The sequence below is a fragment of the Schistocerca gregaria genome, chromosome 2 (assembly GCF_023897955.1).
Source record: "Schistocerca gregaria isolate iqSchGreg1 chromosome 2, iqSchGreg1.2, whole genome shotgun sequence".
NCBI classification, from domain to species: Eukaryota; Metazoa; Arthropoda; class Insecta; order Orthoptera; family Acrididae; genus Schistocerca; species Schistocerca gregaria.
Window position 1 is genome coordinate 513,649,845 of NC_064921.1, and position 24,550 is coordinate 513,674,394.

The 24,550-nt window shown below is 42.3% G+C and overlaps 1 protein-coding gene across 2 annotated transcripts in view; it reads right to left on the reverse strand.

The window, feature by feature from the left end:
- Positions 1 to 24,550, reverse strand: part of LOC126329457 (ankyrin repeat and protein kinase domain-containing protein 1-like) — a 138,186-nt gene that overhangs the window by 16,235 nt on the left and 97,401 nt on the right. The window contains exon 1 of one of the 2 annotated variants that reach the window (XM_049996159.1): positions 3,838 to 3,946. The exons of the other annotated variant lie outside the window; for it this stretch is intronic. The gene's annotated coding sequence lies outside the window, so the exon portion shown is untranslated. Of the gene's footprint in view, positions 1 to 3,837; positions 3,947 to 24,550 lie in introns of those variants that run through there. 2 annotated transcript variants of the gene reach the window in all.

Here is a 24,550-nt window from a genome sequence, read left to right on the forward strand (position 1 = left end):
ACGTTCTTAAGCACCTTACAATATTGTTTGTAATGGGCTACTGTAGCTTGATTGTGACTACTTTAACGCTTTGATATAATTCCCATTTTGTTCTACATGATATCCTTATCCCATTAGTAAGCCACCCAGGCAGCCTTTTACTGCTAGTGCCCTGCTTAGAAAGTTCCAATGGAAAGAAACTCTCAAAGAGCCTAAGAAAATGTCTTAAGGAAAGTATTATATTTATTATCTATGTTACCGGCACCATAAACGTCTTGACACTATTGTTCCTCGATGAGGTTTAAAAAGCTCTCTATTGCCATTGGATTAACTTTCCTACATAGTTTCTAATTATATGTGACATCTGTTTGAGTACAAAAGCCTTTTAGTATTAAAATTTGTGCATCATGGGCTGGAAGGCCATTTACCCTTTTACTAACTGAATGCCCATCTAGTAATGAAGAATGAATAAAAATACTGTCTATGGCTGTCTTACTGTTCCCCTGCACGCTAGTTGGAAAAAATACAGTCTGCACCAGATCATATGCATTTAAAAGATCTATAAACATTGTTTTTCTTGCACAATCATATACAAAATCATTATTGACGTCACCACATTAATTAATTTCCGGTGCTTCCTATAAATTGAATCAAGAACCATTTCTAGCTTGAGCAGTAATGCTCTGATGTGAGAGTTAGGGGCCATATAAGCAGCAACAATTAGAAGTTTAGTTTCACTAAATTCAACTGACCCTGTACAACATTCAAAAATATGTTCATTTCAGTGCCGTGATACGTCTATGGACTCAAATGGAATACTGTTTATTACGTACATGGCCGCTCCCCCACCCTGCAAGTAACTCCTTGAAGAACAGCCAGCTAATCTGTATCCTGGTAAAGAAAGCCTCTGAATTGTCAAATTATTTAAGTGGTGCTCTAATACACAGTAATTTCACAGTGAAAATCTATAAGCAGTTCACCAACTTTATCTCTAATACCTCTTACATTTGATGAAATAGACTAATTCCTCCTCTTCTTGGAAACACGACGTCCTCTGAAAGCGATACCTTAGTTGGAGAGACTTTCTTTAAGCAGGTATACCTATCAGGTGACCTCAATCTAAAAAAGGTGCAGCCTTAACACCAACTACTACAGGAATTTTTCCATGAGTTATCCCACCACCACCTACTAAACAGTCACCTATAAGCTTTGTCAGCCTCCACTTCCTATACCAACTGAGGTGCAGATCATGCCTAGTGCCTGATAGACTCAACTGGCACCACTGCAATGTGACCCGTGCCTTCTACTTTCAGTGCCTTTTCGAGCCCCCATGTTAACGCATCTAACAGCGGCCTTAAGATGAGGCCGATCATAAATCTGAAACAATTACACGAAATGCACATTAGCGCCTCCAGTTTGAGTAGCTGTCTTTACCAGGTCACCACCTACATCATATTTCCCGTCCCTATCAAGATTGTTCCCTGCTGCACACACTATCACTACCTGATCCTTCTGCGTAAAATTCCTACATAACTCCCCCATGCTGTCAGTCACCTGAGCCATCACTGCACTAGGCTTCACAGTGCTGGTAAACTGGTGCTCACTTCCCAACACTTCTTGCAACTGCTGGCCCACACCTCTACCGTGGGAACTACCTAGCAGCAGAACCTTCTTCTTTCTGTTTCACTTTGCAACTGACTTACGTCTCCTAACTGCTGAGGACTGCTGCATGTTTCCTACACCTACAACTACAAGTGGCTCCTCTCCACTCAACTCTGACAGTTGGTCAAATCTATTGCATATACGCAAAGTACGACTATCTGCATACCTCCTCCTCCTAGCCGCCTCCTTGCCAAAATTTTACCGTCACTGAAAAAAAACTAATCGTCTCCGTTACGTAAGTTCAGTTACACCAATAGAGCTATTTATAGAACTAGCAGTAGCATCTCTAAATTCTGTCTCTCCTACTAAGAGAGTAACAACTTTTATTAATACTACTAAACCACGACTAACACCAGTACCAACAAAACTTCACAAAAACTTACTAGCTAAAACAAAAAATTCGAGTGGAGACTGGAACACCTAACGAAATTAAAACAATGGATGAAAATTTTACTGAAATACGTATTTCACTAAAAACAACAGGAAACGTCAGCTGAAAACCAAAGCAAGAATTTTCTAAGCGACTTCAACGCTCAGAGAGAAGCTTTCCAGAAGTTTATTAAATCGTTATTTCGTCACAAACAGCACGAAACACCGTTGAAAACTATTACACATACTAACGGTATAACAGTGCACAATCAACTTTGTCAGTGCTTAGATTTATAACCTCTACAGCTGCAACCGCACGCCGCGAAGTATAAACACACTGCCTGACGTAAGCACACTCACAATTTATGACTGACACATGGCAGTGGTGTGGAGCATCTCAACCACTGCTTCCCTTTCACACCGCTCAACTCTTGTAACTGTCGTCCGGTTTCTGTACAAGATGTAAATAACCTACCTCAGATGTCTTGTATCTTATATGCTTTCTTATTTCTTTTCTATGTTTAACTAAATCATAATTTTCCCTCTTTTGCCCTTAATTTTTGTTGTGCACTTTGCCATAACTGTTAGATATTCACCCCTCTCCCCCTAAAAATAATGGTTAGCATTGGGCTTTATAACCTATCACAGCACTATGAGCTGTGCTTTTCTTAGTGCACACCTCGGAAACATATATTCACACACTTCTTACGTTGTTTTTACCTCGCGAAAACGGGGCAAATTATATTTCACTGCCCGCTGCCACGTTACAGTTTAGGCCATTCGTGTTTCTGTCGTTTAGCGTTTTCATTTCTTTGTGAAATTAAAACTCGGTATTCTACGCCACCACTGGAAAAACTTTTAAAGAATTTATTGTGGCGGTTTCTGTTTCTTCTTATATTCGCGTTATAATAATCATTGACCTTACTTGTCTTTATGAGCACAGTAGCAACTCAAGAGCACAAGTGTCTTTGTAGCTCATATACCTCGTTATTAGCGACTATTGGTCGAATACTGTATAGCGAAAAAATATTAATGTACGTCTTGGTCGGAGGTCTTTCCTATCCTTTTGTCGGCAGACCAGCACTGGATCTTCCGCTACGAGTTAGGTACATTGTGTAACTCCAAGTAATAACTGTAAGACAGTTGCTGCTCTTATTTACTTGTTTCGTCATTTATGGTTTTTGGGACTTCCTGGCATAGTTCTTAACATTATTTTCTGCCTAACGTTTCGTTCCATGTTACGGTAGACAGTGTCGGATGCTACAGAGATAACTGTTCAAATCCTATGATGCTTAACAGGTAATGGTTACTTGCAAGATTTTACCGCAGTGCACCTTATGTACGTCTATTTATTTATACACTTCTGTTTATTTAAATAAGGGATTCCAGAATTCGATAACTAGAATAACAGTGAACGACTTGTTAGTTTAAAAATCTAAGGAATTTAAACAAATAAATGTATGTTTCAATGTCATTTATGATAACATTTGGAGTCGATTTAAAACTGAACTATTTTTATATTTCAGCAATATTGACAAAGTCAAGTCACTCTTAAACCGTGTATTCCTTAGCAAAATTATCTTCTCATGCTATTGATAATGAATTTGCAGTCTCTATTTCGCCATTTACAGTTGTACTTGTACACATACTCTTGCGTCAAAATGTATATATAGATGTTTGACTTAACCTGCATTAGTTGGCCGAATTTTTAAACTCGTCCCGCAGAGCACTGCAGAGGCACAAATTTGTCTGATTATTTTAGTATCACTACCTAGGCAGAGAGACATATTAGCCGTCCGGACGAAGTAAGGAACAGATTATACTTACTACGTGCAAACGTAATTCTCTTCTAATACGCCTCTGCGATGCCGCAACCAACACGCACAACTCTTTCTTTAAAACATCAGCTACAACTGAAAACTAAATACGTAATTAATTCGGCGGTCTCGTAAGTAGACTGCTGAGATTTGCTCCGACCGTCAGCTTAAATAGAAGTGTTTGATAAGATAAGTGATAACAGATAGCGTTATGTTTGCTACACGTAATCTTTATTGCCACTGCGTCGCTGTTTTTCTTATTTACAGTTACTATTTCCCCTTGTTTATTCGTAATGGGTTGTCATAAATAGCGTTAAACACCCTGTTTCATATTAAGACAGTACATCTTATTAAATAAATCATAACAGCTTCATTGTGGGACACAATCATATTTTACTGCTTGAGCCACACGCAGAGATTAATAAAGAGCGTTATATTGATTCGGAGTGCCTAAAGGATATCTAAAAAATAACCTCAGTATTTTAACAACAAATCCAACAAACACTTCAAAATAACTGTTAGTAATTACCCAAATTAACATTTACATATCCTGTTTCATATATGAATCGGAAGAATCTGTAGAAACAGACTTCATGTAGTAATCGAAAGAAGCTGTAGAAAAAAAGTCTCAATACATTGTTCCCTCAAACAACAATATGGTTTGAACAGATGTGGTGGCCTGGAGCCTGATATGAAAAATATTAAAAATGGGATTAATATTTGAAGAAATTTTACGAAAAGTCACGGAGTGGACAAAGAATTCACTTCCAGCAAAACTATTCGCCTTTCCTGTTAAATAGCTGATGATTTGAATGGAAACTGCGACAACTGCTTTGCAGAGTTTTTAGAAATAGTCATTTACTAATAGTGTCCAATTACAATGTTTTAAAAGCTTTAAAGCACCAGGTTGCACTTTCCATGCACATCATTGGCTTTTTAATAACAGTCGCAGTGCTCAGCATTCAGAAGACAAACTTTAATTTCTATATGATTAATGGTTTCAATTGAAACCACCGTTTCTGTGTCCAAGTATGGAACATACGCAAATTCGTACTAATCGAACGACTGTTCAAGGCACAGCAGGCATACAGTCTTAAGCTGCATGACTGTTGTTTGAATGTAAGACAAGAAGTGTATCATGGTATGAAAACTAGTAATAGCGGATATCTGGTGCGTAAAAGGGAGTACTTATCCTTCGATATTGCTTAGCGTCCTATTGGTATTACTATTACCAAAACTATTTTGAGAACTGTTGGAAATTATCTCTTCATCATGTATTTTCCCTCCCATCATAGTGGCGTTTCGTACTTAATGTAAGTACATTCTGCGTTCAAACTATTTAGTTAGCTGACGCCATCACAGAGTTTAAAATATAACCTAAAGCACAAATTTGTTAAAAATGATCTGGCTTAGCTGATACTCTTGATTTTACCGCTTCGACTTTTATGAAGCTGTTGCAACCACTCCAGAACAAAATATTTTTGTTGTAAGCATATTTTGCCTCTGAAAAATTTGTTTCAGGCCATTAAAATTAATGATTCCATTAGCATTAAAGGCGAAATCCAATAAAACGACATCACGCTCATTGGTGGAGATAATAATTTAGCTAACTGTTAGAACTTTCTAGGTCTACGGATTACGTACTTCCACACAAGAAATGTGCGTCGTTTCTTCTGGTCAATGTACCTTGCACACATTGTGGTTTTCATTATACAGAGTGAATATTAATAAAACATAGGAACTGCATCTCGAAAAGAGGCAAAAATGTCCTACAAAAATGTGCACGAAAATGGACAGTGTACGACCGACAACGAATCACCCCGGAACACTTACAGAGACGCATTGCAGCCGCATTACATCATATATTCAAACTACCCTCCATGGGATTACAGGTGATGAGGATAATAGCAGCTGTAATGCTGGATACACGTAATCATACTTTCTCTTACACCATGCGGCTTATACCAGGGTTCGCCCCAATATCCTGTAGAACCCGGTCCTCCAAACCTGGTGCACGCATAGTCCGCCACCTCCCTGCATGTTCTACATCTACATCTACATCCATACTCCGCAAGCCACCTGACGGTGTGTGGCGGAAGGTACCCTGAGTACCTCTATCGGTTCTCCCTTCTATTCCAGTCTCGTATTGTACGTGGAAAGAAGGATTGTCGGTATGCCTCCGTGTGGGCTCTAATCTCTCTGATTTTATCCTCATGGTCTCTTCGCGAGATATACGTAGGAGGGAGCAATATACTGCTTGAGTCATCGGTGAAGGTATGTTCTCGGAGCTTTAACAAAAGCCCGTACCGAGCTACTGAGCGTCTCTCCCGCAGAGTCTTCCGCTGGAGTTTATCTATCATCTCCATGGAGAAGAAATAAAAACTTCGAGGTTCGCCGAGACATTGTAATTCCGTCAGAGACAGCAAAGGACTTGGAAGAGCATATGAACGGAATGGACAGTGTCTTGAAAGGAGGGTATAAGATGAACATCGACAAAAGCAAAACGAGGATAATGGAATGTAGTCGAATTACGTCGGGTGATGCTGAGGGAATTAGATTAGGGAATGAGACACTTAAAGTAGTAAAGGAGTTTTGTTATTTGGGGAGCAAAATAACTGATGATGGTCGAAGTAGAGAGGATACAAAATGTCGACGGGCAATGGCAAGGAAAGCGTTTCTGAAGAAGAGAAATTTGTTGACATCGAGTATAGAGTGTCAGGAAGTCGTTTCTAAAAGTATTTGTATGGAGTGTGGCTATGTATGAAAGTGAAACATGGATGTTAACTAGTTTGGACAAGAAGAGAATAGAAGCTTTCGAAATGTGGTGCTGCAGAAGAATGCTGAAGATTAGATGGGAAGATCATATGACTAATGAGGAGGTATTGGATAGGATTGGGGAGAAGTAAAGTTTGTGGCACAACTTGACTAGAAGATGGGATCGGTTGGTAGGACATATTCTGGGGTATCAAGGTATCACCAGTTTAGTATTGGAGGGCAGCGTGGAGGGTAAAAATCGCAGAGGGAGACCAAGAGATGAATACACTAGGCAGATTCAGAAGGATGTAGGCTGCAGTGGGTACTGGGAGATGAAGAAGCTTGCACAGGATAGAGTAGCATGGAGAGCTGCATCAAACCAGTCTCAGGACTGAAGACCACAACAACAAAAACCAGTGTTCACCGTCATCAGCCAATCGATATTCATTTCAGATAAAGGAATTCGTAAGACTTCTCTATGCATTACAGTGTTCACCTAAGCCTATACCCATGTTGCGCACGTAAATTTCGTAATGTAATCTATCAACCTTCTATTGTGTCGTTTTCACGATCTTTTCTTATCTTTTAGAAACCAGCAAAACGTTTGAAATACCTAACATTTATTTCTTCGACAACATGTTTGTCCACATCCATTTTATTTTCATTACAATCAGAGCTATGCATTTCATTCCATCCCGTTTTCTGATCCTCTTAATTATTTTCATTTCTCTTCTGCTGCTTGAGTCATCAGTCTACTGACCTATTTCATGCGGCTCACCACGAGTTTCTCTCTAGCGCTAACCTGTTCATCTCAAGAGTGGCACCTGCTCCTAGTGTCCTCAGTTATTTGTTGTACATATTCCAATCTCTGTCTACCCCTATATTTTTTACTCTCTTCTGTTCCCTTTAGTTCAGGAATTCTCTCTCTGCTTGTGATAGTCTGCATTTTATGTTCTGTTTGCTTTGTTCATCATGTTATTTTGTTTCCAAGATAACAGTATTTTTTCGTATACTCCGTGGTCACCAATTGTGTGTTAAGTTTAGCGCTAATTTCCTTTCGGCTACTTCCCATTACTTTCGTCTTTTTACGATTTATTCTCAAGCCGTATTTCGTACTTACAAGACAGTTCATTCTATTCAATAGACCCTATAATTCTTTTTCACTTTCGCTGAAAATAACAATGTTATCTGCAATTCCTATTGTAGACAACCTTTCATCCTGAATTTAATCCCATTTTTTAATCTGTCTCAATTTTTCATTGTTTCTTCGATGTGTAAATTGCGGGGTAGCGGTGAAAGACTGCATCCATATTTTACACAATTTTTAACGCGAACAATTTTTTTTTTGGTTCTTCTACAGACTGTATCACCCGTCTTTCTTTATAGCTTTCCCGTATTTTTCTCAGACTTTAAAACATGTTGCATTAATTTATATTGTCGAACGCTTTTCCCAGGTCGACAGATACTCTGAGGAAGCCTTGAATTTTCTTAAATATTGCTTCCACTATCAGTAGCAATGTCAAAAATGCCTATAGAGTGTCGTTATCTCCCGAAAGCCAAACTGATGGCCGTCTAAAAAATCCTCAATTCAGTTTTCCGTTCTTCTGTTCTTCTGTCTTTCTTACTATGGTCAGATACTTGATTACATAAGGTGTTAAAATTATTGTGCAATAATTCCCGCATTTTCTGTCTTCAGGATTTGAGGATGATATTTTTCCGAAGTCTGACGATATGTCTCCAGATTCATACATTCTGCAACCCAAGATGAATATACACTCCTGGAAATGGAAAAAAGAACACATTGACACCGGTGTGTCAGACCCACCATACTTGCTCCGGACACTGCGAGAGGGCTGTACAAGCAATGATCACACGCACGGCACAGCGGACACACCAGGAACCGCGGTGTTGGCCGTCGAATGGCGCTAGCTGCGCAGCATTTGTGCACCGCCGCCGTCAGTGTCAGCCAGTTTGCCGTGGCATACGGAGCTCCATCGCAGTCTTTAACACTGGTAGCATGCCGCGACAGCGTGGACGTGAACCGTATGTGCAGTTGACGGACTTTGAGCGAGGGCGTATAGTGGGCATGCGGGAGGCCGGGTGGACGTACCGCCGAATTGCTCAACACGTGGGGCGTGAGGTCTCCACAGTACATCGATGTTGTCGCCAGTGGTCGGCGGAAGGTGCACGTGCCCGTCGACCTGGGACCGGACCGCAGCGACGCACGGATCCACGCCAAGACCGTAGGGTCCTACGCACTGCCGTAGGGGACCGCACCGCCACTTCCCAGCAAATTAGGGACACTGTTGCTCCTGGGGTATCGGCGAAGACCATTCGCAACCGTCTCCATGAAGCTGGGCTACGGTCCCGCACACCGTTAGGCCGTCTTCCGCTCACGCCCCAACATCGTGCAGCCCGCCTCCAGTGGTGTCGCGACAGGCGTGAATGGAGGGACGAATGGAGACGTGTCGTCTTCAGCGATGAGAGTCGCTTCTGCCTTGGTGCCAATGATGGTCGTATGCGTGTTTGGCGCCGTGCAGGTGAGCGCCACAATCAGGGCTGCATACGACCGAGGCACACAGGGCCAACACCCGGCATCATGGTGTGGGGAGCGATCTTCTACACTGGCTGTACACCTCTGGTGATCGTCGAGGGGACACTGAATAGTGCACGGTACATCCAAACCGTCACCGAACCCATCGTTCTACCATTCCTAGACCGGCAAGGGAACTTGCTGTTCCAACAGGACAATGCACGTCCGCATGTATCCCGTGCCACCCAACGTGCTCTAGAAGGTGTAAGTCAACTACCCTGGCCAGCAAGATCTCCGGATCTGTCCCCCATTGAGCATGTTTGGGACTGGATGAAGCGTCGTCTCACGCGGTCTGCACGTCCAGCACGAACGCTGGTCCAACTGAGGCGCCAGGTGGAAATGGCATGGCAAGCCGTTCCACAGGACTACATCCAGCATCTCTACGATCGTCTCCATGGGAGAATAGCAGCCTGCATTGCTGCGAAAGGTGGATATACACTGTACTAGTGCCGACATTGTGCATGCTCTGTTGCCTGTGTCTATGTGCCTGTGGTTCTGTCAGTGTGATCATGTGATGTATCTGACCCCAGGAATGTGTCAATAAAGTTTCCCCTTCCTGGGACAATGAATTCACGGTGTTTTTATTTCAATTTCCAGGAGTGTAGTTTGGCTGCCATTGCTCCTACTGATTTTAGAAATTCCAAAGTAACACCATATATCCCTTCTGCCTTATTTGATCTCAAGTCTTCCAAAGCTCTATTAAACATTGATTCTAATACTATCTCCTTTGTATCCTGCGTGTCTACGCCAGTTCCTTTCCCTGTCACCTCATCAGACGACTCCTGTCCCGCGCAGAGGCCTTCAGTGTGAAGAAGAGGGTTATACCTAGGAACACGTATGTTTTTCGGTCGGTACTTCATTCTAGTTACTGATTTTAGAATCATACGAAGGAATGCGCACTATAGACCGCCCTAAGCGGTTTTCGCCATTTCGTACGATTTATATAATACGTAGACAGTTAATCCATACTTCATCTGTCGTGCATCATCTTGTACCTTGAAACAGATGTAGGTCGGTTACCACAGAACAAGTGATAATTTCAAACGGGCTCAGATTCCTTTATGCTTTAACAATTTTACCTGTCTTGAAAATGGAAATATGTGTTAGTTTCCAATAACTTTTGCTTCAAAATGCATTTAACTTTCAACTGTGGTTCTGTTAATACTTCATTTTAATTCACTCACTGCTTATTGGTTTGTTGTAACAGGTAGACGATTAAATATAGTGCTGAGAAGATTTCCGCTATTTCAACGCTTTTAAATTTGAATAGAATATTTCTCCCTGGGTAGCTGACAACGTTGTAACTTGAAGTGTTTTTTCACATTTGTAAAAAATCTTAATTTTTCGGAGTAATTTTGTAATTTCATAAAACCAGTATTATAAGCAAAACGAACGTTGCTGAAGTAACATACGTCCAACTGACGTGCCCTGCTTCATAATTTCCTGTGTTTAAGGATCAAGAGACTTCGTCTAGGACCGTTAAGAATCGTTTTCTTGCATGGAAGCTCCGTGACTGATTAAATTCAGTTCTCAGTTTCTAACTACCCCGATGGAATTTATCTATAATGCAGACATTCTTCGATGCACTACCACGACTTGAATGGATGCCTTTTTTCTATAGCGTTTGTCGTACAGATTTTACTGAAACAAACAAGTTTTTTTCGATATACACAAATCCCCAATCACTGGTCCTTTCTAAAATTTCGTTCACGACTCGTAAATAATCCGTCACGCAAAAGCCTTTTCTACAGCTTTCTTCATCATTCGTACGGTTGAAATTCTAAGTTTCTTTTTTCACATGCTTGATAATAATTTATAATAAGGCTTCGTACGTTACTCACTTTTTACGAACAACTCAAATACACCACCTATCCACGTTGGCGAACGAGATGTAATGAATTACAGACACTTCCTGAGAGCGGATAGCGTAGCAGCAGCACGTATGAGTTCAGGAATCGTTCAGTAAATGCCAACGCAATTGAACTTAACACGCAGTGTTCACCGGAGACAGGTTTCTCGTTTTGTCATAGATCAATAGTGAGCCAACCCGACTATTTCACCTTATTCGTTTTCTTCCTGTGGTTTAGTTTCCACGTTTACTAAGTGATGTCACATATCAATCATCATAAGAGTGCACTCAGGCGCTTGGTGATTCTGCTGTTCTCCTACACACGTCAGAAGTAAAGTAATTGCCAGGTTTATCAGATTACGGCCTACTTCGCTTGTCCACAACGTGACCTGTCCTCCATCGACGCTTTCCAGCGATAGTAACTATGGGGGAGGCAAGTGTGTGTGTGTGTGTGTGTGTGTGTGTGTGTGAGAGAGAGAGAGAGAGAGAGAGAGAGAGAGAGAGAGAGAGAGGGAAGGAGGGAGGGGGAGGGGAGTGAATCGATAAACGCAGCCCGGAAGCCTGGATTAGTCATCACTGATCGATAGATATTTCTGTAAATGGACCTGATAGCACACAATCCCTACTTCAGAAGATTACTGTGAAAATTTAACATAAGAACGAAATCTTTGCTGACGGCATAGTTCTATAGAACATTTACGGACTTCTTGTCCTGTCACTTCAGGGTAAGGCCTCGAGCTTTTGACGATTATCTCCATCGTCCTCGTCAGGAGCAACTGACTGTCTTAACAGCCGCTTCGGCAGCCATGCACAAGTATAGCCCAAAGACGGCATCAGAGTGGTAGGTACTTACGTAATGCAGTAGCAGATTGTGTCAATGTCGGAAACCGGCGCCGTCACCGCTTCCGTAGTAGCGTAAACATTGAGTCGATAATCTCTGCCTCTGCACTGTATCGATGATGATGATGACGATGTTTGGTTTGTGGGGCGCTCAACAGCGCCCGTATAAAATCCCAAATTTTACATAATCCATTTTTTTTCACAGTCCAATCTAACCACTGTCACGAATGATAATGACGATGAAATGATGAGGACAACACACATTCAGTCCCCGGGCACAGAAAATCCCCAACCCCGCCGGGAATAGAAACCGGGACCCCGTGATCCCGAGTCAGCAGCAACGCTAGCCACTAGAACACGAGCTGCTGACCTCGGCACTGAGAACTTGCTTCCACGCACCGCTAAGATTATACCTGCTGTCATCGTCGAAGTTCTTCTCGTACATCTGCAGATTTCTCCAATTCTCGATTTTTAATATGCCGTTAATTTTCTGCACAGCGATCGGAAACGGTACGGATGGACTGAATGACATAATTGCCTCCTCATTTACAAGGGATGTTATAAATCCCAGAGCTCCTGAAGATGAGATTGTGCTTAACAGGGCGCAGCATTACCTTTATCTTCTTAGGAAATCGTTTCCTCCTTTCCAGATTTCTGTCCATTTTGCTGGATCTATCGTCGCATAAAGGAAGGAATACAGTCAGTGGTTAATCACGATGATGTTCAACATTTTCACGTTTCCATTTCTTGGAGAATGCTGACTATGTATCACGTGAACCGTAGACGATATTCCTGAACGCGTAATTCAGACTATTAATTTCGGTATCCAAGTGTTCTCGTCGGAAAAAGTTTTTTGCTCTTCGCGCCAGTATGTTTAAAACTGCTCTCTTCTTGACTACATGATGAAAACTTTGGACGCTGAAACGTAAATCCATGTGCGTCGGCTTGAAGTACGCTGAGAGGTCGAGACGAAATTTTAGAGAGCCTGAATGTTTTCTCACTAATTACAAACGTTCCTGTGCAGGAGGGGTTGGGTTGAATTCTTTGGGGGAAGAGACCACACGGCGAGGTCATCGGTCTCATAGGATTAGGGAAGGACGGAGAAGGAAGTCGGCCGCGACCTTTCAAAGGAACCATACCAGCATTTGCCTGGAGCGATTTAGGAAAATGACGGAAAACCTAAATCAGGATGGCCGGACGCGGGATTGAACCGTCGTCCTGCTGAATGCGAATCTAGTGTGCTAACCAATGCGCCACCTCGCTCGGTCCTGTGCAGGACACATTGAAACTATTGACAGAGCATTTTTCCTCCTGAAACGATGAACACCTGCTACTTCTTCTGTGGCGGTAAATTTTATGAAATGACGGATGGAATGGCTTCTGGTTCTTCGTTGTCTCCAACAGTGGCCAACGTTTTTCTAACCATTCAGAGAAGCGTGCATTAAATTTTGCTCCCTTTCGTCCATCTTCATTTTATCGTTATGTTGACTACACGTTTATGGTCCAGACACACGGCGTCGCATCCAAACATCCAGTTCATTGTCGAGACTGAGAAAGAAGGAAGCCTACTATTTTTAGATGTTTTGGTACAACGAAAGTCGGTTGGATGCCTCGGCCACTCAATGTACCGCAAGTCAATGCACACTGATTTATATCTTAGAGCCCAGAGTTCGCACCATCCAATCAAAAGAGAGCAATTGTAGATACATCCGTACACAGAGAAAAAATTATTTCTGGCGAGGATCACTTGGATTCCGAAATTAATCATCTGAAATACGGTTTCCGAAAGAACCGTTATGGTTCACGTGATATGAAGCCAGCGTTCTCCAAGAAAGGGAAACGTGAAAACGTTGAACATTCACGTGATGAGCCACCGACTGTATTCCTTCCTTTCTGCGACACTCCATCCAGGAAAATTGGCTGAATCCTGGGAAGATGAGGTATAAGACCCTATTTTCTGACTTTCCACGAAGTTAAAGAAGATCCTACGCCCTGTTATAGACAGTCTCATCATCAGGATCCCTGGGATTTCCATCATCATAACATCCCTTGTGGGTGCAGAGTCAGTTACATAGGTCAGTCAATCCGCACCGTTTCTGACCGCTGTGAAGAACATCAAGACACATTAAAAATCAAGAACTGGGGAAATCTGCCGCTGTTGAGCACAGCCTCACAAACAGATACAAAATACTGTTTGACGAAATGAAAGTTTTGTTCCAGAGTCCTACAAACTGGGATTCTCTAATTGAAGAGGCTGTAGAAATGTGCGAGACGAACTTCAACCGTGACAGCTGATATAATCTTAGCAGTGCATGGAAGCGCACACTCGATACAGAGCAGAGATATTCGTCGCAATGTTCACGCTGGTAAGGGAGGGGTGGCGCTACCAGCGCAGACGTTGACACTATCTTCGGCAGCGTTACTTAATTACCGATCAGTCAGAAACCGTATATGAGCTACATAACGCCACCTTAGCAGCAGGCATGACAATTAATTGCTGCAGAATATGACGATAAGGTAAACCTCGAAGTGTGAATGACGTAGAAGTGATGCAAAATAAATAAATAAATAAAAAGTTTTGTCGTAAGTTCTTTACCTTCGTTATTTACATTACATACCTTGAACAATTTTTTAACAACGGAAGCATAATATGCTCACGGGACAAAATGTTAGTCACCTTCTTATGAGAACACACTGGTTATTTTAGAGCACTGTAGATGGTACCTGAAAGTCACCTGATCGTCTGTCGTTACGATAGGCAGTTGGTCTGTAATATTTGCCAGTATGCTAATTGGTATCAGAGCAGTAGGACTGGCCGACGTGAAGACGTGATAGGATGGTAGAAGGGAGCTATCGAGTTTGCACGTGCCTACGATCACAACCTGAATAAAGTTGCCCGATTTGTTGCTGCAGCAATTTAGAGTGTCCAACGTCTCTACAAGGTATGCTGTAGAACTCACAGACACGTAAAACAGTGGTTGTAAGAAGGTCTTAACCGACCAGAAACGAGACTCACGCTTCGTCAACGGCAAATGGTTTCAATATAATAGGAGGTGCTGCTTTCCTTGAGTGTATGTCTATCTCAACCACTTCCCGAGCGAACACTTCGAAGATAACTGTATTCAGTGAATACTTGGAGCCGGTACCTCGCAAAAGAAATGCTGACAGCGTAGCAGTACATGGAGCTCCACTTCTTCATTGGGCCAAATAACACAGACATCTTACAGTAGCTGTCTGAAAATGTGTAGTGTGGTCCGACGAGTCAAGATCTAGCCTCTTTTCAAATTATGCAAGGCTCAACTGCACCAATGGTATGATGACGAGCTAATTGGCAGTGTGTGAAGAATGCAGTTCACATCAGAGGTACTTCTGTGAGGTTTTGGAACGTTTCTCGTACCGTGGCTTGTATCCACTCATTCATCTCACAGTGAACATGAACCATGATGTTTATTTCAACCTTGTCGGTGACCTCAAATGATGCCGTTTCGCCGGCAGCGGTGGTCTCGCGGTTCTAGGCGCGCAGTCCGGAACCGTGCGACTGCTACGGTCGCAGGTTCGAATCCTGCCTCGGGCATGGATGTGTGTGATGTCCTTAGGTTAGTTAGGTTTAAGTAGTTCTAAGTTCTAGGGGACTAATGACCACAGCAGTTGAGTCCCATAGTGCTCAGAGCCATTTGAACCATTTGATGCCGTTTCTTCTCTTCGATGAGCACTCCTTTCTTCCAAGAGGATAACAGCTTTGTCTGAGCTGCAGGCATGCATTCCTGGACCGACGAGCGCTCGAGCATACCGTCACTCATCAACGACACCTTTAAATCAGCCGATCTTGATATCGTAGAAAATGCGGATGAATACAACAGTCGGGATTTCCCCAATTTGTTAGCTCAGCAGGATCAAATCGCCAATGAGTGATTTACGCTAGACATGGAAGGTGAGAAAAGGTATTAGCGTGGGTGTACCAGATTTTTTGGCCGAACGCATAAGTGACCTTTTTGTTTTCCCGCCGAGTTGAATTAAGATAACGTTCTCAGATTACCATCTACGTGAGTTTGTGAAAATTTTAGGATGTTTTGGGAGTGGCGGGAGGGTCACGTCAGCGTAATCAATCAGGATCCACCTCTATTGCAGTTTGGATGTCTCTGATGGCATCGTTAAAGAAATATGTCAGGGTTGATGATATCCTGAGCCCACTTTAGGGAACTTTACAAGGTACTCAAAATTTATTTGAAGTTTCATTGACTTCTTTCTATAGCATTAAAGGTAATTGTACTTCGTTGACGTACGTCGTATTTGCATTCATAATGATGCTGATGAAACTGCATGAATTCTGGAGAGGCTAAGAAAGAGGGAACTTCTTTGGAGAGGTAAATTTGGTAAAATTGCTTTTTTTTAAGGAAATGTTAGGAATGTATTGCTGTGATTTTTGGTGTCTACGTAATATGGCGTATGATACTATTCATTATTAGGCGTACAGTATGTTAGAAAAATATAACATCCTTATAATGACAACAGAAATAACTATTTAACTGGCGCTGTATTTAATACTGAATGCAGAAAAGTTGCCTTTCAAAAGATATTACAAGGGCACTCAGTAAGTAATGCAACACTTTCTTTCTCGGCCAGTTTCGGTTGAGGAAATGCCATCGGTGGGATGACTTGAAATCGTAGTGATACAGATGGCCGTACTGTAGGTTGAGCCACAACAGTGCTCATCTGTCGTCTGTTGAGAGATCAGACGAACGTGTGGTTCCTGAAGATGGGTAGCAGCCTCTTCAATAGTTGCAACAGTCTGGATGATCGACTGATGTGGCCTTGTAACATCAACCAATACGGCCTTGCTGTGATGGTACTGTGAACGGCTGAAAGCAAGGGGACACTACAGCTGTAGTTTTCCCCGAGTGAATGCAGCTCTACTGGATGGTTAAACGGTGACTGCATTATACTGAGTAAAATATTGCGGTGGTAAAACAGTCTCCAATTCAGCCCGCGGAGTGGCGACTACCCAGGGCGATATCGACATCAGGAGAAACAAAGCTGGCGTTCTACTGATCAGTGTGTGAAATGTTAGAGCCCTTAATCGCGCAGGTAGTTAGAAAATTTAAGAAGGTAAATTGATGGATTCACGTTAGAAACATTAGGAATTAATAAAGTTCGGTGGCAGGAGGTGAAGGACTTCTGGTCAGGTGAATACAGGCTTTTAAATACAAAATCAAATTGGGATAATACAAGAGTAGGTTTAATATGACAAGAATCTAATCCTGATCGGGGAATGGAATTCGATAGTAGGAAAAGGAAGATAAGGAAAAATAGTAGGTAAATGTGGACTGGGAGAACGGAATGAGAGAGGAAGCCACCTGGGCGAATTTTTCACACGGCATATTTTAATCATCGCAAACAATTGATTTAAGAATCATGAAAGAAGGCTGTATACGTGGAAGAGACCTAGAGACACAGGAAGGTTTCAATTTCATTATATGATGGTAAGACAGAGATTTCAGACCAAGATTTTAAATTACAAGGCTTTGCCAAGAGCAGATGTGGACTATATGGTTATGAACTGTAGTCCAGAGACTGGTTTGATTCTGCTCCCCATGCTAATCTATCCTCTGTACGCCTCATCATCCTTACATAACTACTTCATCCTACATGTCTCTGAATCTGCTTACTGTATTCATATATTAGTCTCCCTTTATGATTTTTATCCCCCCGCATTTCTCTCCAAAACTCATCCAATATTAAATTCGTGAGTCTGTGATGTCTCAGAATGTGCCCTACCAACCCATCCCATCTTCTGGTCAGGTTTTGCCACAACTTTATTTTACTCATCGGTTCCATTCAGTATCTCCTCTTTAGTTACGTGATCTACCAATCTAATCCTCAAAATTCTTCTTTAGCAACACGTTTTAAAAGCTTCTGTTAACTTCTTATCTAAACTGTTTATGGATCATGTTTCCATACATGGCTACACTCCAGACAAATACTTTCTGAAAAGACTCACTAGCATTTAAATCTACGTCCGATGTTAACAAATTTCTCTTATTCAGAAAGACTTTCTTTTGCTGTTGCCAGTCAACATTTTATATCCTCTCTACTTCGGCCATCGTCAGTTATTTTTGCTGCCCAAATACCAAAACTCATCCACCACTTTGTCTCATTTCCTAATCTGCTTACCTCAGCATCACTGGATTTAATTCGACTACATTACATTATAGTTGTCTTACTTTTGTTGATGTTCATCTTATATCCTCCTTTCAAGACACTGTCCATTCCGTTTAATTGCTCTTCCAAGTCCGTTGCTGTCTCTGGTAGAATTACAATGTCATAGGCACAATTTTTAAAAAAAATTATTTCTTATCCCTGAGCTTTAATTCTACTCCAGTTCTTTTCCTTTACTGCTTGCTGAGTATACAGATTGAATAGCATCGGAGATAGGCTATAGTCCTGTCTCTTTCTCACCTCAACTACTGGTACCCTTTCATGCCCCTCGGCCTTACAGCTGCCATATGGTTTCTGTGCAAGTTGTAAATAGTCCTTCGCTTCCAGCATTTCACCCTGATACCTTCAGAATTTCAAAGACAGTATCACAGTCAGCATTGTGAAAAGCCTTCTCTAAGTCTACAAATGCTACAAACGTAGGTTTGCCCTTCCTTAACCTGTCCTCTATTGTAAGTCGTAGCGTCAGTATCGCTTCGCACGTTCCTACATTTCTTCAAGATCCAAACTGATCTTCCCCGAGATTGGCTTCTACTAGTTTTTACATTATTCCGTGAAGAACTCGTATTAGTATTTTGCAATCATAACTTACTGTACTGACAGTTCCGTAATTTTCACACCTGTCAGTGCCTACTTTCTTTGGAATTAGAATTATTCCATTCTTCTTAAAATCTGACAGTATTTCGATTATCTCATATACCTTGCACACCAAATAGAATAATTTTGTCATAGCTGGATCTCCCAAGGCTATTAGTAGTTCTAACGGAATGCTGTCTACTCCTGGGACCTTGTTTCGACTTAGGTCTTTCAATGCTGTGTCAAATTATTTTCCAAGTATCACATCTCCCATCTCCTACTCATTGAAGCCCTCTCCACTTTCTATAATATTATTTTCAAGTTCTTCTCCCTAGTATGGAGGACACTATATTCGCATTCGGGAGGACGACGGTTCAAACCCATGTCCTTCCATCATAATTTAGGTTTTCCGTGATTCTTCTTAAACTGCTTCACGCAAATACCGGGCTCGTTCCTTTGAAGGGGTATGGGCGATTTCCTTTCCCATCTTTCCCTAATCCGATCTTGTGTTTCGTCACTAATGACATCGTTGTCGACGGGACATTAAACACTAATCTTCTCCTCTTCTTGCTACTGCTCCTTGTACGGAGCCTCTATGTACTCCTTTCAACTTTCAGTTTTCCCTTCTTTGGTTAGTACTGGTTTTCCATCTGAGTTCGTGATATTCATTCTGCTGTTTCTTTTTTCTCCAAACACCTCTTTAATTTTCCTGTAGGCGGGATCTGTCTTTCCCCTAGTGAAATCTGCTTCTAAGTCCTTAAATTTATCGTCCAGCCATTTCTCTTTAACCACTTTGCACTTCCTAACAATCACTTTTTTTTTAGACCTTTGCATTCCCTTTCGCCTGCATCATTTGCTGTATTTTTAAATGTTCTCCTTTCATCAATTAAATTCACTATCTCTTCTGTTATCAATGATTTGTGCTAGGCCTGGTCATTTTGCCTGCTGCATTCACTGTTTCCTCTCTTAAAAGCTACCCATTCATTTCCTACTGAGTTCGTTTCACCTGTTTTGGTAATCCGTTGCCTTATGAAACTTTCATCAAATTCTGGTTCTTTCAATTCATCCATGTTCCAACTCCTTAATTTCCTACTTTTTTGCAATTTCTTCAGCTACACCACAGCAACAATAACAACATTGTGGGACATCGTGGAATATATCAAGTTCAGAACATACAGTTTCATAGAGTTCCGATATACGATGAATATATACGTAGCCTTCTAAACGGTGTCTGTAACGGATGTGCGTTCTAAGCACAGAGCTGTCACTGAGTTTCTTTTCACGGAAAATCAGAGTGTCGTAGACATTCTTAGGTGCTTGCAGAATGTCTACTGAGACCTGTCAGCGAACAAAAGCACGCGAGTCGTTGGGCAAGGCGTCTGTCATCGTCGCAACAAAGCGCGCAGATCTGTCCGATCTCCAACGTTTCAACCAGCATGCACACAGCTGAGACTCCTGCAATGTTTGAAAGTGCGGGCACTCTCGTTGAGGTGATCGATGGATCACAATCAAACACCTCGCTGCTCAACTGGACGTCTCCGTTGGCAGTGGTGACGCATTCGACCACCAGTTCGGATACTCAAAGGTGTGTGCCCGCTAGGTTCCTCGCTACCTAACAGAAGACCGCTAGGGCAACAAAGGACCATTTGTGCGACACTGCTTGCGCGGTACGACGCTGATTGTGAGAATTTTTTCTCGAACACCGTCACAGTCGATGAAACTTGGGTTCGCAAATTAGAACGGGAAACAAAACGGTAATCCTTGTTGTTGCGCCACACCACGTCTCCTCCGAAGAAAACCTTCAAAGCTGCACCCTGACCCAGTAAAGTCAACGGTCTTCTGGGAGTCTGTTTGATGTCCTGCATCATGTTGCAACGATCGACTCTGAAGAGTACAATCACACCTTCAGGAAACTGAAGGAACGACTTCAGCGTGTTCGTCATTACAAGAATGCAAGCGAACTTCTTGTTCCATATGACAAGCCACGGCTTCACACAAGTCAGCAAACTCGAGAGCAGCCCACAAAACGTCATTGGGTTGTTCTGATCCATCGACCCTACAGCCCGTGTCTCGCACCTTCCTGCTTCTGTCTGTTTGGCTCAATGACGAACGCTCTCCGCGGGAAGCAGTATGTGGAGGATGGGGAGGTTACTGATACACCAAGACGTGGGCTCTGACGTCGCCGAGTAGAGTGATACCATGCGGGCCTAAAGATCCTCCCCGCAAGATGGCGTAAGGCCGTTCTACTGGATGAAGATTATGTTCTAACAATAGTGTTTTGTAGCCGAAAGAGTGGGAAGTGATATTTTGTATTGGAATCCTGAATAAAACGAATCTGCATTCAGGAAAAATTTGTTATATTACTTATTAAACGTCCCTCGTACCTTAAGGAAACTTGCTACTAAAGTCGCGACACTAGTTTATCGTATGTGATTCAAACGCATTTATCCATCCAAGGACTACCATCTTTATCGTTCCGATCATAAAATCAATTATCTTCAGTTGACAGTTATCTAACTTTCAGTAAAATTAAAACAGTGTACTTGAAACATTATCTTACAACTTGAGGCAACTGATACAGGACAACCACGAAAGTAAAAATGGTACGGATCGGTAAAGAATCGTTGCGAAATGTGTTGCAAGTATACGACAAGCACCTGTATTCTTTTTAACGAAGTTAAACAATGCTATTAGTCTTACAAAAATCTCGACTGAGAAGTAAACTTGTAATGATATTGGAGAATAATTTATAAGAACTTTAAGTAGGAAAACACCGAGTAACTATGGAATGCAGAATGGTCAAATTACTACTCGGTTGCCACCATTAATTAAATGAGTTTCCTGAACATTTTCGAGCATTATTGCCTCGCGGGAGCTCAATCAAACCCTGTGATTACCATTTTCAATGTAATCCCATTGAATGTTGCACAAATACTGATTTCAAAAACATTATTAATAAGTGAATGCTATCTCAGATAATATACGGGAAGTGACTTTCAGTTTTCAAGCTGCTAAGACTCAATTGAAAATTGAAACTTGAAGGCGTCATACTACTGTTGGCTGGATAAGCAATTGTCCGACTGATGATAGGCGCTTGCTATTCGTGCGGCTTCCATGGATAGCATTTTTCCTTCAGTATGGCCCCGACTATAGCGCGTGTGTGTGTGTGTGTGTGTGTGTGTGTGTGTGTGTCACATTGTAATTATGTAATTCGCAAGTGTAATAGTCTTTGGCGGCGCCACAGATTTTTGCTGTTGCTGGCATTTGTATAACTGTCAAAGTTTTGTACAAATAATCCCATAATATTGCTCAACTGTTCAATTTATGGCACCCTTACCAGAGTAGAACTAGCAGAGGATACTGAACCTACACAAATAAGGACATCGTGATTGGTCACAGTTACGGCGGGAAAACCTGATCTAGCAGACGCTTGACGATAAACGCCAAACGTCTCATGATAACCTACTTACAATGTCTCCAGAAGCTGTAAAAATTGAGGAATCATGGAATATATTACAGCAAACTACAATCGCTCCTACAAGAATAGCAAGACAAGATTATATAGATTACAGAGCGTGCAGAAACACTTAAACAGTAATTCCTCACGAACTCAATACGTAGAGAGAATTGTACAATCGGAAGAAACCTTATTATATGACACTCATACACATACAGGGTCGGAAGAAATCCTAATATATGATATGATGAGAAGAACTCTCTGTCATCTACAAAGATGTGGAAGTTATTACTCACGAAGAGTTCATGCTGAATGTACACTTCCGTGTCACACACGATACTCATTTATTTAAATCGTGCATGTTAGATCTACATTGTTTGCGCAAACCTTTCATCTTTATTAACAGCGTAGTTCTTCTCGGCATAATCTGTATCAGAACTGTGAAAATATTTTCAATGTTTTCACCATAATCCTATATTTCAGTTAATTCTCGATGAGTTGCTTCAAGACTTTTTCCTGGCTACATCGGCGTAAAACTGACGAACTACAGCTCGCTTATCTCTCTTTATTTCTCACTCCACCTTCCCCGTACTATTAGAGTTGCTTTGGCAAAGTAAGTATTATCTTTGCGAATCTGGAGCATATCTGACATACAGAGGGTGGTGTGGATCAAGCCAGCTTTGGGAGTAAAGATCTTAGTTTTCGTAAGTCACATGACATAAGGCCACGCGGTCTTTCAGTTTCGGGTAATGTTGGCAGAGTGACACACTGGTGTGAGCGGTTAAACGGACCGGACGCGTCAGCATTGAGTGGGGTCGGCGGCATGCAGCACGAGTTCTCAGTTTCCATAAAGTTTCAGCAATATAATTCGCAGTGTGTAAATGTAACCTCACTTTCACAATTCCTCCGAGAGATTGCTCCAAGTTCCACTTGTGCTTTTGAGACTCCGTGTTCAAGGAAAAGATTTCAATGTTCTCGTTTCATACCGGCCTTTTCATCAAGGTCAGTCCGAGTTGTATACGGTCACCATTGTAGAATAAATTGAAGCACACTCGTCAGAAAAAACACAACATTTTTCTTTCTGCCCACCAGCGGCGTTGTTCAAATGCTTATTGCAGTCTTAGGTGTTCGTGCTTTCTGTACAAAAGGAAGCCGAGAAGCCGACGCAAAGACACACATGCCGTTAGCCTACCTTTCGGCAGACGGCTTCGAACCAACTATGAAGGAAGGTTCACACCTGATACAGTGATCTAATGTTGAGCCTGAGCGGGACCAAGCTGTACAGCCCATTACAATCATGGGAATAAGAAGGCAGCTACCCCCATGATGTGGTCACATTCCTTAATTCTGTAATTGCTTGTCGCTATAAATGACTTTCTACCATCCACTGGTTTCGCAAACGTCACATAGCTGCGTTTACTCACATTGTGTATAGTGTGGCGGTGTGGCAGACCTTTATCCTGGATACAGACTATTCTTCATCTTTTAATCTAACTCTCACGCTAGCTGATTGGTATAGGTCTACTGAGCTCCGCAAAGGATTTAATTCAAAACTCATGCATCAGCTGAACACCAAAACCTTCAACCACTGTCTGACAGCTATTACGTTCAACTTTCTCGAACTGACTAATCACACGCACGCGAATGCGCACGCACTCATACACACACACACACACACACACACACACACACACACACACACACACACACACACACAAACAAAGAGAACAGAAATGAATACACGTTAGTTACCAGCATACGGTTGGTTCGGTTGACAACGTGTACACAAAACAGAGGAAGACACATAAAGTTAACACACAGTAATTGTATTGCATGTTAACCGAGGGGCTAGAAACGACGGAGAGGCTCTGTCCCCGCCGCAGCCGCATTGGTCCACAGCCCCATGGCGACCACCGCAGTTCACTTCACCCCTCCGCCGCCCCACACCGAACTGCTCTTTCACGGTTATTGTGCGTTTTGGCCCTGGTGCCCCCCCCCCCCCCCCAGAGAACTTCTAACACCAAACGAGTGTGACCCCTACGTTTCCGTGGTAGAATAACTGTGGAGAACTTATTTGCGCTGCAATCGGCGACATACTGTGGCTGAGGCTGAATAAGGAGAACCACCCAGCATTCGCCAAGGCAGATGGAAAACCGCCTAAAAACCAACCACAGACTGGCCGGCTCACCGGACCTCGACACAAGTCCGTCGGGAGGAGGATTCGTGCCGGGGACCAGGCGCTCCTTCCCAGTCTGGGAAACACACAGTAGTTACAAATTTTAAATTACTGTCTTCGATAGAACATCTACAGCTAAATTCCGCGACATGTAGAAGGCGGGCCAGTTTTCAACCGTTCTGCGCATCACCCTCTATTAACCAGTGGCAGCCAATAAGATTCATTCTCTTGCCGAGCGGCTTGCCGCGAGTTACAGCTATACGGC